This window comes from Cricetulus griseus, chromosome 9 (genome assembly GCF_003668045.3).
Source record: "Cricetulus griseus strain 17A/GY chromosome 9, alternate assembly CriGri-PICRH-1.0, whole genome shotgun sequence".
In the NCBI taxonomy this organism is placed as follows: domain Eukaryota; kingdom Metazoa; phylum Chordata; class Mammalia; order Rodentia; family Cricetidae; genus Cricetulus; species Cricetulus griseus.
Window position 1 is genome coordinate 10,224,524 of NC_048602.1, and position 15,687 is coordinate 10,240,210.

The window sequence follows — 15,687 nt, forward strand, 5'->3', positions numbered from 1 at the left end:
ATTTGGGGCTGCAAATAGATGTAGGGCTTCCCAGGTATCTCCAACACTAAGCTGCATTCCCAACCCATCCAAGGAACAAACCTAGGAAAGATAGAGCTTGTTTTGGAGCCTGGCTCAGATGTTGGCTTCAATGGAAAACATGAAGCTACCTTAGGGGGAATGTAGCTCAGTGATAAAGTCATTGTCCAGCATGTGAAAGGCCTTGGGCTTCATTGTTAACACCTAAAAAAGAAGGAGGAAGAGGAGGAGAGGGAGAAGAAGAGCTCACCTGAGAAAAATGCTACTACCAAGAAGCTGTACTTGTCTCTGTTCTTTTGTTTATAATCCCTTTTAAAACTTTTGTCATGTTTTACATGGAAATTCTTGCAACCACATTGCTGGCGCCATTTTGTTGCTAGAGTTTCTTGTTCTGCCAGGTTCCACTGCCCTTCATCCCCAAATAAATACACGGATGCTATATTAATTATAAAATGTTGACTGATGGCTAGGGCTTCTTACTGGCTAGCTCTCTCTTAACTATTAACCCATTTCTATGAATCTAAGTATTTGCACATGGTCTTTGCTTTTCCTCATGTGGGTGAGCCTTATGCAATCAGTTGAAGACCCCAGCCTACCCTTCCCTGTCTGAGAAAGCTGCTCTTGTCTGTCTACCTCTGAACTGAGAAGATAATGGGATTTTTTCCTGCTTCCAGACTCAGTCTGCAATGTCATCTTTCCCTGGATTTTGAGCCTGCTGGCCTCTGGGCAGGAACTGTTGGGCTTTCTCCTATGCTAATCTTTGATGTGTTCATCTGCTGAAGTCCTCATTCGCTGAACTTTTCCCTTTTCCCATTGTTTCAGGCACAGAGGACTTAGGTGGTAACCTTGGCCTGCCACTTTAAATATCTGCTTGAGGCTTGCCTTGATCCTCACTGAAGGCCTGTTCTCCTCACCTCTGAGTGCTTTCCCCTGCCCTACCTCATGTGAAGCCTAACATAGTGAGGCAGACTGGCCAGCTGGGTGACTATGGGGCAGTAATTAGACTGTCTGGGTGATGCACGTGGTATTACAAAGAAGTCTACTCTCAGGATCACTTGATAATGAATTGATAATTTCAGGTTGGGACCATCTTTGAGGAATTGTACCCTGTGCCTGTGGTGGAGCCTTCCTCCAGAGCCTCAGAGTCAGCACCCTGTGCGATTACGGCTCCTACCTGTGAATTCACAGCCTCCCATACACAGTACAGAGAAACACTGCCAAATCATAGCCCCGGAGAGTCTAGGGCCTAGAAGAGAAGAGAGGCAGCAGGTCTGTAGTCCCAGCATTTGGGAGGCTGAGACAGGAGGATCTGCAGTTCCAAGCTAGCCTGTGCTATGTAGTTGAGATGCTATCTCAAAACCCAAAACTAAACCAACCAAGTGAAACAAAGAAAAAATAGAGCAAAAGTTTCCCCTCCCTATTAAAACTACACAAGTGAAAAGAAGGGCAACAGATGACAACTGTTTAAACATCTCCATTGTAGTTTTATTGGTTTGCAGTTGCTTTGAAAGATCCAGTTCTGAACAATGTGGTTTGTTTACAATGTGAGATGAATCAATAGTATTAATATATGTACAGTTTTGAGGACTGAGCCCAGGTTTTCATGAATGCAGGCACTCTGCCGACTAAGAGTCTCCAGCCCCAGATGACTTATCTTGAATTGTTTTACCTGTATTTGCTTACAGTTTCATTGTTTCAGGTCTGGCATTAAAGTCTGTGCTTTACTTTGAATTGGTTTTGTGCAGGGTGAGAGATATGAATCTAGTTTCCTTCTTGTTCATGTGACTATCCAGAGCACCATTTGTGGGAAAGGTTTTTCTCCCAATGTATGTTTGTTGTTATTGGTATGGTTTTGAGACAGGGTCTCTATGTAATGTAACTCTGGCAGGTCTAGAACTTGCTGTGTAGACCAGGCTGACCTTGAACTCACAGAGAATCTGTAAGGTCCAAAGCAGCTTGGCTACACTGCTGCCTTAACAGGATCAATGGAAACCAGAGAGGTAGGCCTGAATTTCAGTTTACCTCTAAGACAACACCCAGGTCCTGGAAAGACCACAAACTGACACCACCCAAAAATGGACCAATCAGCATTCAGAGGAAAAATACCTAAAGTTCCAACTGTTATAAATAAAATCACTGGATGTTCCTAAGCCCAGGGCACATTTATCCCCTTTTTCCAAGAAACCCCTAGGCAAATTTCAGCCAATCAAGTGTCCTAAAAGATGGAGACCCTCTCACCCCAAACTTTTTCTATGATAAAATCCCTATCCCAATCAGGCTCCAGGCTGTCCAATGGAACTGCTATGTCAGAGCAGACAGAGGGTCCAAGCTGGGGCTTGAGTAAAGGCTCTTTGCTTTTGCATACAGATTCAGACTTCTTGGTAGTCTTGGTGGATCTTGTGACTTGGGCGTAGCATTTGGGGACTTGTCCGGGATCCCCCAGGCTCACCAGGACCACTGACCATAGATAGAGTCTTTGGCCAGCCAGTAAGTCTTTTTGTTGTACTTTCATTTTGTCTCCATCTTTCTCTGTGTCATCAAACAGACCCTAGACTGGAAGTATGTAAGCGCCTGCATCGGGTCTTGGCACATGCGCTAGAAGACCACGGGCAGGGGGCCAGGGAGGCATCCCAGGACTCTCCTGGACGGAATTTGATCCCATTGGCATTATTGTGGAGATGAAGCGGGTTGCTACTGAGGTCCAGCTTAAGGCTGGCATCTCAACTTTCTGTTTTGCCTCTGGGTGCCAGAAGGGCTGCTCATTGTCCTGTGTGCTGTGCTATTTGTTCTCTTTCTGACTTACAAGACTGGCATTATGGGAGAGACTCAGAGCAGTCCCTTGTCCCATTTTCAGGACTTTAGGGCCTGAAAAATCTTATTTTCAGGAGATAGGGCCAGGACTATAGGTTTTGAGACTAAGAAAGGTAAACATGATTTGCTGTTAAGTAGCCAACTTTTGTAACTGGTTGGGCACTGGCAGGAAGCTTTGACCCTTATGTTCTCTTTAGGGCCAAGGACATCATCTTTGGAAAACTAGGACACTCTGCCCAGATGCCTTATATAGTCACCTGGCAGGACCTCATGGAAGACCCTCCCATTTGGTTAAATCCTTTTGTTTCTTCAGGGCTGAGGAACAAGACAGTACTTACCCTTCAGAAGGGCAAGTGTCAGGAAGATGGCAAATCCTCTGCCCCATACTCCCAAGAGAGCACTGAGGACACACTCCTTATCAGCCCCCTCCCCTAACTAATCCAGTGCCCAAAGGGGCAGGGACAAGGGGTGCAAGGGAACCTGGGTAGTCTGCCAAACACTAGGGCAAGAGACCAATTGCAACCTGCCCTGGGTGGTGGACTCCATTGTCTTACCCCTGAGAGCAGTTGGTCCACAGGATGAGGAGGGCAAATGCAGTACTAGGTAGTGATCTTTATAGTTGGAAGTTGTAGACCCAGGGTTTTCAGAACAGCCAAAGGGACTCATGGACCTTTTAGATTCTTTCATCTTCACTCACCAGCCAACCTGGGCCAAATGCCAGCAGCTCTTGCAGATTTTATTCACTACTGAAGAGAAAGAAAGAATTCTTACTGAGGCCTGGAAATTGGTCCTGGGGCCAGATGGAAACCCCATTGTTAATCCTGCCCTGATAGACCAGGCATTCCCCTTGATACGACTGAACTGGGATTTCAATCACACAGAAGATGAGGAGAGACTCCAGGTCTACCATCATGTTCTAATGGGAGGTCTCTGACCACTGGCGAAAGTCAGTAATGTACAGCAGGAAAAAACTGAATCTCCATCAACCTTTTTAGAGCAGATCATGGAGGCTTTCCATGTTTGCTCTCCCATGGATGTGGAAGCCCTAGAAAATAGGCCAGCTGTTATGGAATTTGTCAACCAGGCAGCATCAGATATTAGACATAAATTACACAACATAGACAGGCTTACAGATAAAAGTATCCAGGAGTTGCTTGCAGTGGCAGAGGAAGTCTGCAACAACAGAGAAACCTCAGAGGATAAACAGATGAGAGCCATGGCCATAGAGAACATGAAACAAATCAAAAAGTACAGCCAATCCAAGTCCTCACCAAGTCTCTCCAGCTAGAGGACGAACATAGGCTACATCAAGGGCTAACACCCACACCCAAGGACGTGGCCACATGGCTGGCTTCCTGAGGCCATCCTGAGGCCTTCGTAGGGACTGAGGGGATGCATGACCTTGAAAAGGGGCACAGTGGACAACTGACCTGGATCACGCTGTCTCAGGGGTTCAAAAATTCCCCAACTACCTTCGATGAGCCCCTATATGAAGACCTAGGGGAATACTGGAGGGGACACCCACAGGTCACCCTCTTACACTATGTGGACAACATCCTGATAGCAGCTGACACTGAAGAAGACTGCAAAGGAGGCACTGGTAATCTGCTAACCACCTTGGAGACCTTGGGGTATTGGGCGTCAGCTGAAAAGCCTCAAATCTGTCAGACAGAAGTAACTTATTTGGGATATATGCTCAAAGGGGGACAGCGATGGCTCTCAGAAGCCCATAAGAAGACAGTGTTCGATACCCACTCCAACCACCAGGAGGGAAATTAGAGAATTCCTTGGGTCTGCAGGTTTCTGCTGCCTCTGGATCCCCAGCTTTGCTGAACTGGCTAAGCCATTATATGAGGTCACAAAAGAAAGCCAGCCCTTCCTCTGGACTGAGGCTGAAGATACTAAGGCTTTCATTAAAAACAAAAAGGCCCTCCTCTTGGCATCCACACTAGGGCTGCCAGACATCATCAAACCCTTCCATCTCTATATAGATGAGAGAAAAAGCATCGCCAAAGGGGTCTTAACCCAAACCCTGGGAGCTTGGAATTAGGCCAGTGGCCTATCTAGCCAAAAGACTAGACCCAGTGGCAGCAGGTTGGTCCCATTGCTTAAGAATCATTGTGGCCACTACCTTCCTGTTAAGGATGCCAACAAGCTAATCACGGGACAGGAGCTCCTCATTACCACCCCTCATGCCATCGAAGGGGTGCTCAAACAACCACCTGACTGATGGCTGAGCAAGGCTCACACGACTAATTATCAGAGCCTCCCCCCCCCCCACCTCTGCTCCGTTTCCCTGGTCCAGATCTGGACACTCCACTCCACGATTGTGCAGGAATCCTAAGCCAGGTACATACATGGGCTGAGAAACGACCAATGAGATCAGTCCCCATGAGATGCAGAGATCACCTGGCATACGGATGGGAGCATATGGACGGCAAAAGGTAGGTATGTGCAGGCTGTGGTGGTGACTGAGGAGACTGGGTGACGGCCCTTCCATCAGCAACATCAGCCAAAAGGCTGACCTGTAGCCTTTTTCTTTCTTTCTTTCTTTCTTTCTTTCTTTCTTTCTTTTTTTTTTTTTTTTTTGTTCTTTAAGACTTCAAGACAGGGTTTCTCAGTAGCTTTGGAGGCAATCTTGGAACTCACTCTGTAGACCAGGCTGGCCTTGAACTCACAGAGATCCTCCTGCCTCTGCCTCCCGAGTGCTGGGATTAAAGGCGTGCGCCACCACCGCCTGGCTTGAACTCATAGCCTTAACCAAGGCATTGGAGATGGCAAAGGGGAGGAGACCGGGTGTCTACATGGGCTGCTGTACCTCACCACAGCCCACATTCATGGAGCTGTCTATCAGGAATGGGGTTCCTCACCGCTGAGAGAAAGACTGTCAAAAACAAACAGGGCATCCTAGATTCACTAGTAGCCTTATGGCTACTGACCAAATTGACCATCATCCACTGCCTGGGACATCAAAAGGCCAACACACCAATGGCCAGGGGAAACCAGAGAGCTGATAAAACAGCCAAAGCGGTGGTTGAGCAGGCTACTGAGGTCCTGGCACTCACTCTGCCAGACCCAGGACCTCCCGATCTTCCTGAGCCCCCAGCCTACAGCTCTGAAGACTTGTGCATGATACCCAGGCTATCAATAGCACAGGAGCCCAAGAAATGGTGGGTGACAGACAGTGGGAGACCTATAAGTTAGCAGATACTCTCCTATGCCACATTCACCACACCACCCATCTAGGAACCAGAAAAATGGAGGACTTGATGAGGCGAGCTCATTTAAAAATCTTTGATGTCATGCACAAGATTGAACAGATAGCTGAAAAATGCCTGGCTTGTCACCTTACCAAGATGGACAGCTAACCTAAGAATCCAGAAACCAGACTTAGGGGAACAAAACCAGGAGCCCACTGGGAGATGGACTTTGTGGAGGCCAAACTTGGCAAGTATGGTTACAAATACCTTCTAGTACTTGTAGATACATTCTCTGGTTGGACAGAAGCTTTTCCCACCAGACATGAGACCACTCAGACTGTGACTGAGAAACTTCTGGAAGACGTCATTCCGAGGTACAGTATCCCTACTCTCCTGAGTTCTGACAATGGGCCAGCTTTTGTCTCTCAGGTAATACATCTCCTAGTTAGACCATTGGGTGCGAATTGGAAATTACATCGTGCTTACAGACTCCAGAGTTCAGGTTAGGTAGAATGAATGAACAGAACCCTGAAGGAGATCCTTACTAAATTAACCATGGACAGTGGCAGTGACTGGGTTGTTCTCCTCCCCTTTGTCCTCTATACGGTTTGAAACTCATCCTATACTTTGGGGCTAACTCCCTTTGAAATCATGTTCAGTAGACCCCCTCCTATTTTGCCCAACTTAAGATCTGAACTGATTGCTGAATTTGATGATGTTAACCTGGTTGCTTCCCTCGAGGCTGTGGCCCTCTCCTACAGGGATCTATGCCCCTGCCTAAAGACCATTTATGAAGCAACCCCAATGCCCACCCCACACAAGTTCTGGCCAGAGACTGGGTCTTTGTGAAGAGACACTAGAGAGAGACCCTGGAACCTTGCTGGAAAGGGGCTTACACTGAGATCTGACCACACCCACGGCCCTACATGTCAACGGCATTATCGTCTGCATCCACCACTTCCATGCCAGACCAGCAGACCCAGAGATAGAGGATCTCAGCACTGGGGCACCCTGGGAAAGAGGTTCTCCATATTGGAAGATAGAGCATCAGGACAACCCTTTCAAACTCAAGTTGTGCCGTGTGCCTTGTCAAAATGAAGGCACTGCTTCTGCTGACACTGCTCACCCTTTGCTCTCCTGCGCTTTGCTCTAACTCACGTCAACCTGTAGTGCTCACCTGGACTGTCACCGATACCTCCACCAGAGAAACTCTCATGAAACAGTCATCCAAGAGCTCCTCCAGGACATGTTTTCTCTCGCTAGAGTTTGCTGTGCAGGACCTCCTTCTGCCCACATGGGACTGACGTCTCCTTAGAATTAGCCCTTTCTATGTTTCCCTGGGACACTGCCAATGTGGGGCTGCCAATTCCTACTTCTGTGCTTCCTGGAGTTGCATGAGTACCAGACAAATTTGGTGGACCCCCATCAGTTAAGGATAACCTGATCTCCATCTCTTGGAGCCCAAACTTCCTGGGCGGCTGTGAGGATTACAGAAGGGCAGAATGCAAACCTTTCAGGATCACATTCACTGATAAAGGAAAGCAGGCTATGGGATGGACCACTCGAAAGACATGGGGTATCCAGATACATGGAAAATCTCTAGTCAGCCCTGGAGACCCTGGAGCCCTCTTCACCATCTGGTTAGAAATTAAAACAACACCCATGGCAGTGCCCCCAGTCACAAAAGGACCCAACCTGGACCTGGAACCTCAGGCAGCTCCTGTTACTACCCCATCCGCAAGTATGGGACTAACTCTTATGGCCCACCCAGATATCAACTCCCCCAAGGATGAAAAATTCACATACAGCCAACACCCCCATATGGGAGCTTGTTTTGAAAACCTTCCAAGAGTTAAATGCCTTCAGACCTGACCTAACCAGAGAGTGCTGGCTCTGTCTAAATGCACAACCCCCTTTCTATACCGGTGTAGTGATAACTGGTGACTATACCCCAGTTTCCCTGGAGTCATGCCCTTGGGATTGACAGGGAAATATTTTACTGCAGCAAGTAGCAGGCTCAGAAACCTGTGTGTTGTCCCCTGGGGTTCAAACACCAACCAGCAACCAGACAAAATGCAACCATACCAAAATGATGCTCATTATTCAGTTTCTGCTGGGTGGTGGGCTTGCTCATTGTGGCCTACTCCCTGCATCCATGGGGCAGTCCTTAACACTGGGGGAGGATTTTTTGTAATGGTTCAGCTATTCCCCAATATGAAATACTATGAGGAGATACAGATGGAGTTTGCCCTGTCCCTAATTCCTCACAGAGTGAAATGGGCTATAAGCACAGCTGGGGCAACAGGGGCTGGCATTGTGGCCTTGATTCCTCAAGACAAAAATTATCAGGCCCTTCAATCGGCCATTAACCCCGACTTCAAGAATGTAGAACAGTCAATAACTAAAGAAACTTCTTAGTTTCCTTGGCTAAGGTAATCTTACAGAACTGCAGAGGCTCAGAACCACCTCTTTATGCAACAAGGAGTCCTATGTGCCACCCTAGGGGATGAATGCTGATTTTTACATAAATCATTCGAGGGTAATTACAGATTTCATTGCTTTGTTGAGAAAGCAGATCAGAGATAAAGAACATACAGAAACTAGATGGTTTGAGAACTTGTTCAGCTGGTCTCTCTGGTTAACTGCTTTGCTTTCAGCCCTGGCAGGACTCCTAATGATCTTGCTTCTTTTTCTCACCTTTGGTCCCTGCCTCATCAATAGATTAGCTGCCTTTGTCTGAGAGCAGGTCAACAGCATTCAGCAAATGGTTCTTAGGTCATAATATGATCCCCTTGAGCTCCTGGACAGATAGGACCCATGATTGAGTCCTGTCACTGGTACATTGGGGGGAATGCAAGGCCCATGGCAGCTTAGCTATGCTGTTGCCATGACAGGCTCAGTGGAAACCAGTCAGAGAGGTAGGCCTGAGTTTCAATTTACTCTAAGACAACATCCAGTTCCAGAAAAGACCACAAACTGACACTACCCAGGAAGAGGTCAATCAGCAATCAGAGGGACAATACCTAAAGTTCCAACATAGATAGATACATGATCACCAGATGTCTCTAAGCCTAGAACACACCTTTCCCCTTTCACCAAGACACCCCTAGGCAAATGTCAACCAATCAAGTGTCCTAAAAGATGGAAACCCCCTCACCCCACCTATGATAAAATCCCTACCCCAATTGGAACAGATGGAGGGTCAAAGCTGGAGCTTTAATAAAAGCTCTTTGTTTTGTATATGGATTCATACTCCTTGGTGGTCTTCGGGGGAGCTTGAGAATTGGGTGTAACAAATCCACCTGCCTCTGCCTCCTGAATGCTAAGATTAAAGGTGTGAGCTACCATGCCCTGTCCAATGTCTGTTTTTTGGACACCTTTGTCAGAAATGAGGCAGCTGTAACTGTGTCTGTTCATCTCTGGATCTTCTGTTGTACTTGTTTGCAGCTGTAACTGTGTCTGTTCATCTCTGGGTCCTCTGTATTTGCAGCTGTAACTGTGTCTGTTCATCTCTGGATCTTCTGTTGTACTTGTTTGCAGCTGTAACTGTGTCTGTTCATCTCTGGGTCTTCTGTGTTTGCAGCTGTAACTGTGTCTGTTCATCTCTGGGTCTTCTGTGTTTGCAGCTGTAACTGTGTCTGTTCATCTCTGGATCCTCTGTATTTGCAGCTGTAACTGTGTCTGTTCATCTCTGGATCCTCTGTATTTGCAGCTGTAACTGTGTCTGTTCATCTCTGGGTCTTCTGTTGTACTTGTTTGCTTTGTGTTTCTGTTTTTGTGTCCTTGCCTGTTTTTCCTTCTTCTTTTTTTTTTTTTTGTTATTCTGGCTCTGTTGCATAGTTTGAGATAAAGTGATGTAATTCCTGTGGGTTTAGGATTGTTTTAGCTATTTAGGATATCTTGGGCTTCTCTACGAACCCCAGGACTGCTTTTGTTTTATTCTATGAAGAATATTGTACAGATTTTAATGGTGTTGAATTGAATGTGTAGGCTAGAACCAAGAGCAAACTCAAATTCCAGTCCCTGCCCTTTCCTTCCTGTGGGTCTTTCTACCCAAATTGCTGGCTTCTCTTTGGCTAATTCTAGTCAGGTAGTTACTGGCAACTCCCCGTGATTCAAGGTGTAATTTTATTGTGCAATCTTGGGATCAAAATATCCCACAGCACTGGCCTCGACACATGATAGGATATCCAGGATTTTCCGGAGTGCTAGAGTTACCACTGTCATACCACATGACAAGGTCTTACTAGAATTATTAAGCCAAGACACAAAATGGCTGCCTCTGAGTGGGAACCAGAGATGGCAATGAGTTGAGCTGGGATGGTGGTTTATATAGGGTGAGCATGAGCATGAGCATATAAAGGTGGAAAAGTATAGCAATTGTGATTGAGTCATGGAAGGTAGGGTTGGGGAAACTCTATAAAACTTAGTTCTGGAGGTAAGAAAAGGCCAGGGTCTTAGTGACTTTCCATTTGCCCAACATTGCCCCCTTGTTTGTTTATGAATTAGAGGAGGAAGGTCAAAAATTAAGGCTGGTGGGGATAGTATACTCAATTGAGTTATTTCCTGTTGTTTAGGGACATTGGATGTCATTGGAGTAAAGTTGGCACCACCATCTGGGATCAGAGTGGCCCAGGCATCATAGGCCTCTGGTTTGGTGAAAAGGGGTAATAGGCAATTTTTCAGGTAAGGGGCTATAAGTAAGGAGAGGGGTTAGGAACAGAAGCATCCTATCTGCCGAAGGTCCATTGGTTTAAAAAGCAGAATCCTCTCTTTTCTGTGGCGAGGAGATCTCGTTTTCTCCAGCTTTGCAGGCAAAATCATGTCAGCAGAGGGCTGATCTAACTCTGAAGAGTAAGGATGCTCTGCCTGTTGGGGGTCTTTGATGAACTGATACCCAAAGTCATCAGAAGAGTTTGTGGGCTGAAGTTAGGGTCTGAAGCAGGAGGTATAAGGCCCAGAGGGATAGAAGATGGGGGTTGGTTTGAGGGTCAAGGTGTAACAGAGAGGAAGCCAAGGAGGTTAATCCCCGGGAGGCTTGGGGGGAAGGAGAAAGACCTTAGCCAGCATTTGGTATTTTTGTTTTTTTGGGGGACTCTTTCATCTTCCCCCTGGTACACTTTGAAGGCCATTGCCAGTACTTCTTGCTTGTGGAGTTAGTGGTCCCCTCTCTAAATGTTTAAGTTTGGCCCTAAAATCAGGGAAACTCTGGGAAAAGAAGTAGCTCATGAGGAATTGTTTTCCATCTGTGGTCTTGGGATCCCAGCTGGTATATTGTAAGAGGGTCTTTGTAAGGCAGTTCAGGAATTGAGACCAATTTCATGTTTGTCTTGGATGAGCTCTCAGATTTTTTCATAGTTTACTGCTTTAAGGGCAGCCTTATGGAGACCATCCAGGAGGCAGGTTGTAAATTGATCTCTAACTAGGATACTCCCCACCTCCGGGGATCCTGGTAGGGGGGGCACCTCAGCCCCAGTCAGGTGGGCAGTGTCAAATTGGGGATCTTTTGTTGCATGAATGTTTCTGGCCCCGCAGATTCCACCGCCCTTCTCTGCCCCAAAGAAGCACACAGACACTATATTAATTATGAAACTGTTGGCCGGTGACTAGGGTCTCTTATTGGCTAGCTCTGTTTCAGTTATTAATCCATTTCTATTCATCCATGTATTTCCACGTGGTCTTGGCTTACCGGGGAATGCTGGACCTGCATCTCCTTTGCCTGCTACATGATGACTACTCAGCGTCTCTGCAGAGAAGAGAGCGATTTCCTGTTTGTCCCTGCTTATATCCTGATTCTGCCCAGCTACATCACTTCCTGTCTGTCCAATCAGTCAATCAGTGTTTTATTCATCAAACAATAAGACAAACATATACACAGAAGAACATTCCCCATCAGATCGAATCTGTATGCGCTCTAGCCTATTTCCAGACTCACCCAAATTTCTCAGGGAAAAGGTTGTTGATAAGAATCATATAGATGTCATGAATGGAAGGGAAGACTGTAAGACTGGGTGATATTGGGTGATATATTGGAACTCTTTGAAGAAGGTAGAGGAGTTGGCATTGTAGGACTCCAGTCTGTTTTGGGGGTGAGTGCTCACTCAGAGAGAAAAGCATGTGAACCCTGACTAGGCCAATGGCTCTGACCACTTCAAGTAAGGGGAGGACAGGGGCTAGGTAGGGTAGGTTGAGAGGAGGGGCCTGAGTGGTACAGGAGCAGGTGGTTGAAGGGCTAAGTGATGGCAATGGGGGGTGATGAGGAGGGGGCTGTGGGTTGAGGTCAATAGGAAGGAGGTTTGAGAGCTGGGTTAAAAGTGGCAGAGGAAGAGTTGGTTGGAGGTTTGGGCTTTTACAAGCAGCCCCCACAGAATTAAGTCTTAGAGTAGAGGTAAGAGAAAGCCTGATCACACAGAATGTCTTTCCATTTCCCTTATCAATCACAGTAATTGTAAAGACCCTGAAAAACATTGGTATCTAAGGATCTAAGGATCTAAGGGGTATTGAGACCAAATTTGGTTTCAAAAGCAAATAAATTTAGGGGCTTTTATGTTGAGTGCTAGGTGGAGGGGATGGAGGTTCTCTAAGCGATATCCCAAGGGAGAGTCAGAAGGTGTAGGTGATTACAGTTAAGAGATTTCATAAATCTCAGAAGACACTTTGGACTTGAAAACATTGTTGAGACCGTGATAGGCTTTTGAAATTAGATTAAATGCATTTTGCAGGATGATATTGTTACAAGTTTATGGGGCTTATGGGGAGGCCGGGGAGTGGGATATGGTGGTTTTAATGTAATTGACCCCCATAAGCTCACAGGGAGTGGCACTATTAGGAGGTGTGGCTTCATTGGAGGAAGTTCGTCAGTGTGGACATGGGCTTGAAGTCTCCTTTTCTCAGTCTTTGCTCAGTGTAACACTTCCTGATGCCTGCAGGCCAAGATGTGGCACTTTTACCTTGTTCTCCAGTACCATGTCTGCCTTCGTTCCACCAGTCACACCATGATGGTAACTGACTAAACCTCTTGATAATGTAAACTACCCAAATTAAATGTTTTTTCTTTATAAGACACCTTGTGGTCATGGTGTCTCTTCATAGCAATAGAAACCCTAACTAAGACAGCAACTAAATTTTAACTCCAGCAATCTGGCCCAGCCCTTATATAGGCTTTCAGATTGTTTTCTCTTTCATGAGTTTTATTGAGATATAGTCAATCTCACATAGATTTATTCACTGGCAATTTTCACTGACTTGAAGACTTTATGTCTAGGACTGTGCCAGTGTCATCACAATTGATTTTTAGAACACTTGTGTTCCCTCTACAAGAAACCTCAATGCTCCTCATTGCTCTTCACCCATCCCAATCTCCAGAAGCTCCTGGAATTACTAACCTACCTTCTGCTCTAAGACGCTGTCTCTTTTAAATACTGGGTGCTGTGGCACAGGCCCATCAATCCAGAGGCATGAAGATCTGACATATAAGGTCATTTTCAGCTCCATAAGGAGTTCTGAAGCTAGCTTGGGCTACATAAGACATGGTCTCTAAAACAAATGAACAACAAGAAAAATGTGTACCTGTGTACAAATGGACACATGTTCACATACCAAATAACCAAACCTCATAAAAATGTGCCCTTCTCTGGTTTTTCATACAAATGTGATCATGTAAGACATAGTCTTTGTGATTGGATTATTTCACACACTGTTGTGTTTTAAAGTTCTTCTGTTTTATAGCAGATATCAGTACTTTTTTTTGTGTCTTGAAATGGAGTCACAGTATGTGGTCTATAATGGCTTTGAACTCATTATACATGTTCCTCAGGTTGGCTTCAAATTCTCCATCCTCTTGTTTTAGCTCCTCCTCTCACTACATGAGATAGTCTCATGTAGCCAAGGTTGGCCTGCAGCTCACATTGTAGTTGATAATGACCTTCAACTCCTAAAACTCCTGCCTCAGTTCCTCAAGTGCTAGGATTACCATCACACCTACCTCTCTGCATTGCTTGGATGTAGCATATTTTGTTTATACACTAACCAGGCCTCTGAGAGGTACAGGGATGGAGCAGCTTAGAAGGAGCAAGCTATAGGGGCAGCTAAGAGCAGTCTGCCTCTCGGAAGTCCTGAAAATGTGGCATGCAGTTTGGGTGATTTGGCTGTGCTCAGTTCAAATCCCATCTCTGCAACAAAGCTTGAAAACACAAATCCAACAGACAACAGAGAACAGCTAAAAAAGGTGTACAGCAACATAATAAGGGAAGACCAGATGAACTCAGACACATGGGTGGCCACCTTCATTTATACACCAAAACCAGAAGCGCAATAGGATTTCCCCTCTGCCGTGGAGACTAAGTCTGTGATTGCATCTGATCTCAGCTTTCGTCTCTCTAAATATCAGTGCACCAAAACAGAACAGTACAACTCATTGATTGATCCAAGTTTCTGAAGAACATTGGTCAGCATTTCTTACTTTTATTTTGCAAATTAGGGCAGTTGCATTCTGGGCTCTCCAGACCTATTAAATCCACCTTGGATTTGTTCCCTCTAGGACCTATCCCAGACCTATCCTAGCCCTGAGTATTGGGTCCCTCAGGGATCTCACTGGGGCCTCTAAATGTTATGGAGTTTGTGATTCCTGGGAAAAGAACATAGACCCAATCCAGTTATAATTGAATATTTATTGATATGTTGCTAGCAGGATGAACAATCTGTGAGCCAAACTAGAGATTGCCATGAGAAGGGGGGGGTGAGGGGAGGATGTTTAAAGGGAAAACCAGAAGACCTTCAACATCTGCTTGAGCAAGCAAAAAATTTTTTCTGCCAAGTTAAGTGCTTAAGGCAACTCAAAACAATCTTTGGTTATCTCTGTAAACAAGTAGTCCTATCTAACAAGTATATAGTCATAGCTTACATTTTTGGGTGGGGGTCACTGAGTCAGGGTTACTGGCAATGTATCTTATAGGGACTGGAGTAAGAGATCAATGACTAGTGGGTACCAAGATGATGGATGTCTATTATAAAAAGGAGTTTCTTTAGTTGTCACAAGGCAAACAAAGTAGTCAGCTGAGTAGCTAGGCTTAAGTAAGTGTTCTATGTAGGATAGTGAAGATACAATGGTCTTTTTCATTATTTATTGTTATTATTATTATTATTATTATTTTCAAGATAGAGTTTCTCTGTGTAGTCCTGGCTGTCCTGGAACTTGCTCTGGAGCTGGAGACCAGACTAGACTTGAACTCAGACATCTGCCTGCCTCTGCCTCCCTAGTGTTGGGATTAAAGGCATGTGCCATCATGCCCAGTGGTCTTTTTCATTATTAGTGTGGGAAGATTTAATGTCTGTTTCTGCCTATTTCCACTTCCACCCTTTTCCTTTGAACCAAATAGAACTTGTCAATGGAGCTACCTAGGAAAGCTCCCATTGGGGGTGCTGGTCTCTTCAAGCTCCTGTCAATATTGAATTCTTCATCAATCCTATGTAAATTAGTATAAGGAAATTAACATCATAAAGTATGAGGTATAGGAAGCTTCCCATCAGATTTCCTTTACAAATATATCATTCCCAGATAAATGTGGGTGCCCTAAAATAGTTTCCCTGGGAATAAATGTATCTATTTAAATTCTTATTATATTTATTTACTTATCTATCATGAACCAGAGTTGGTTCT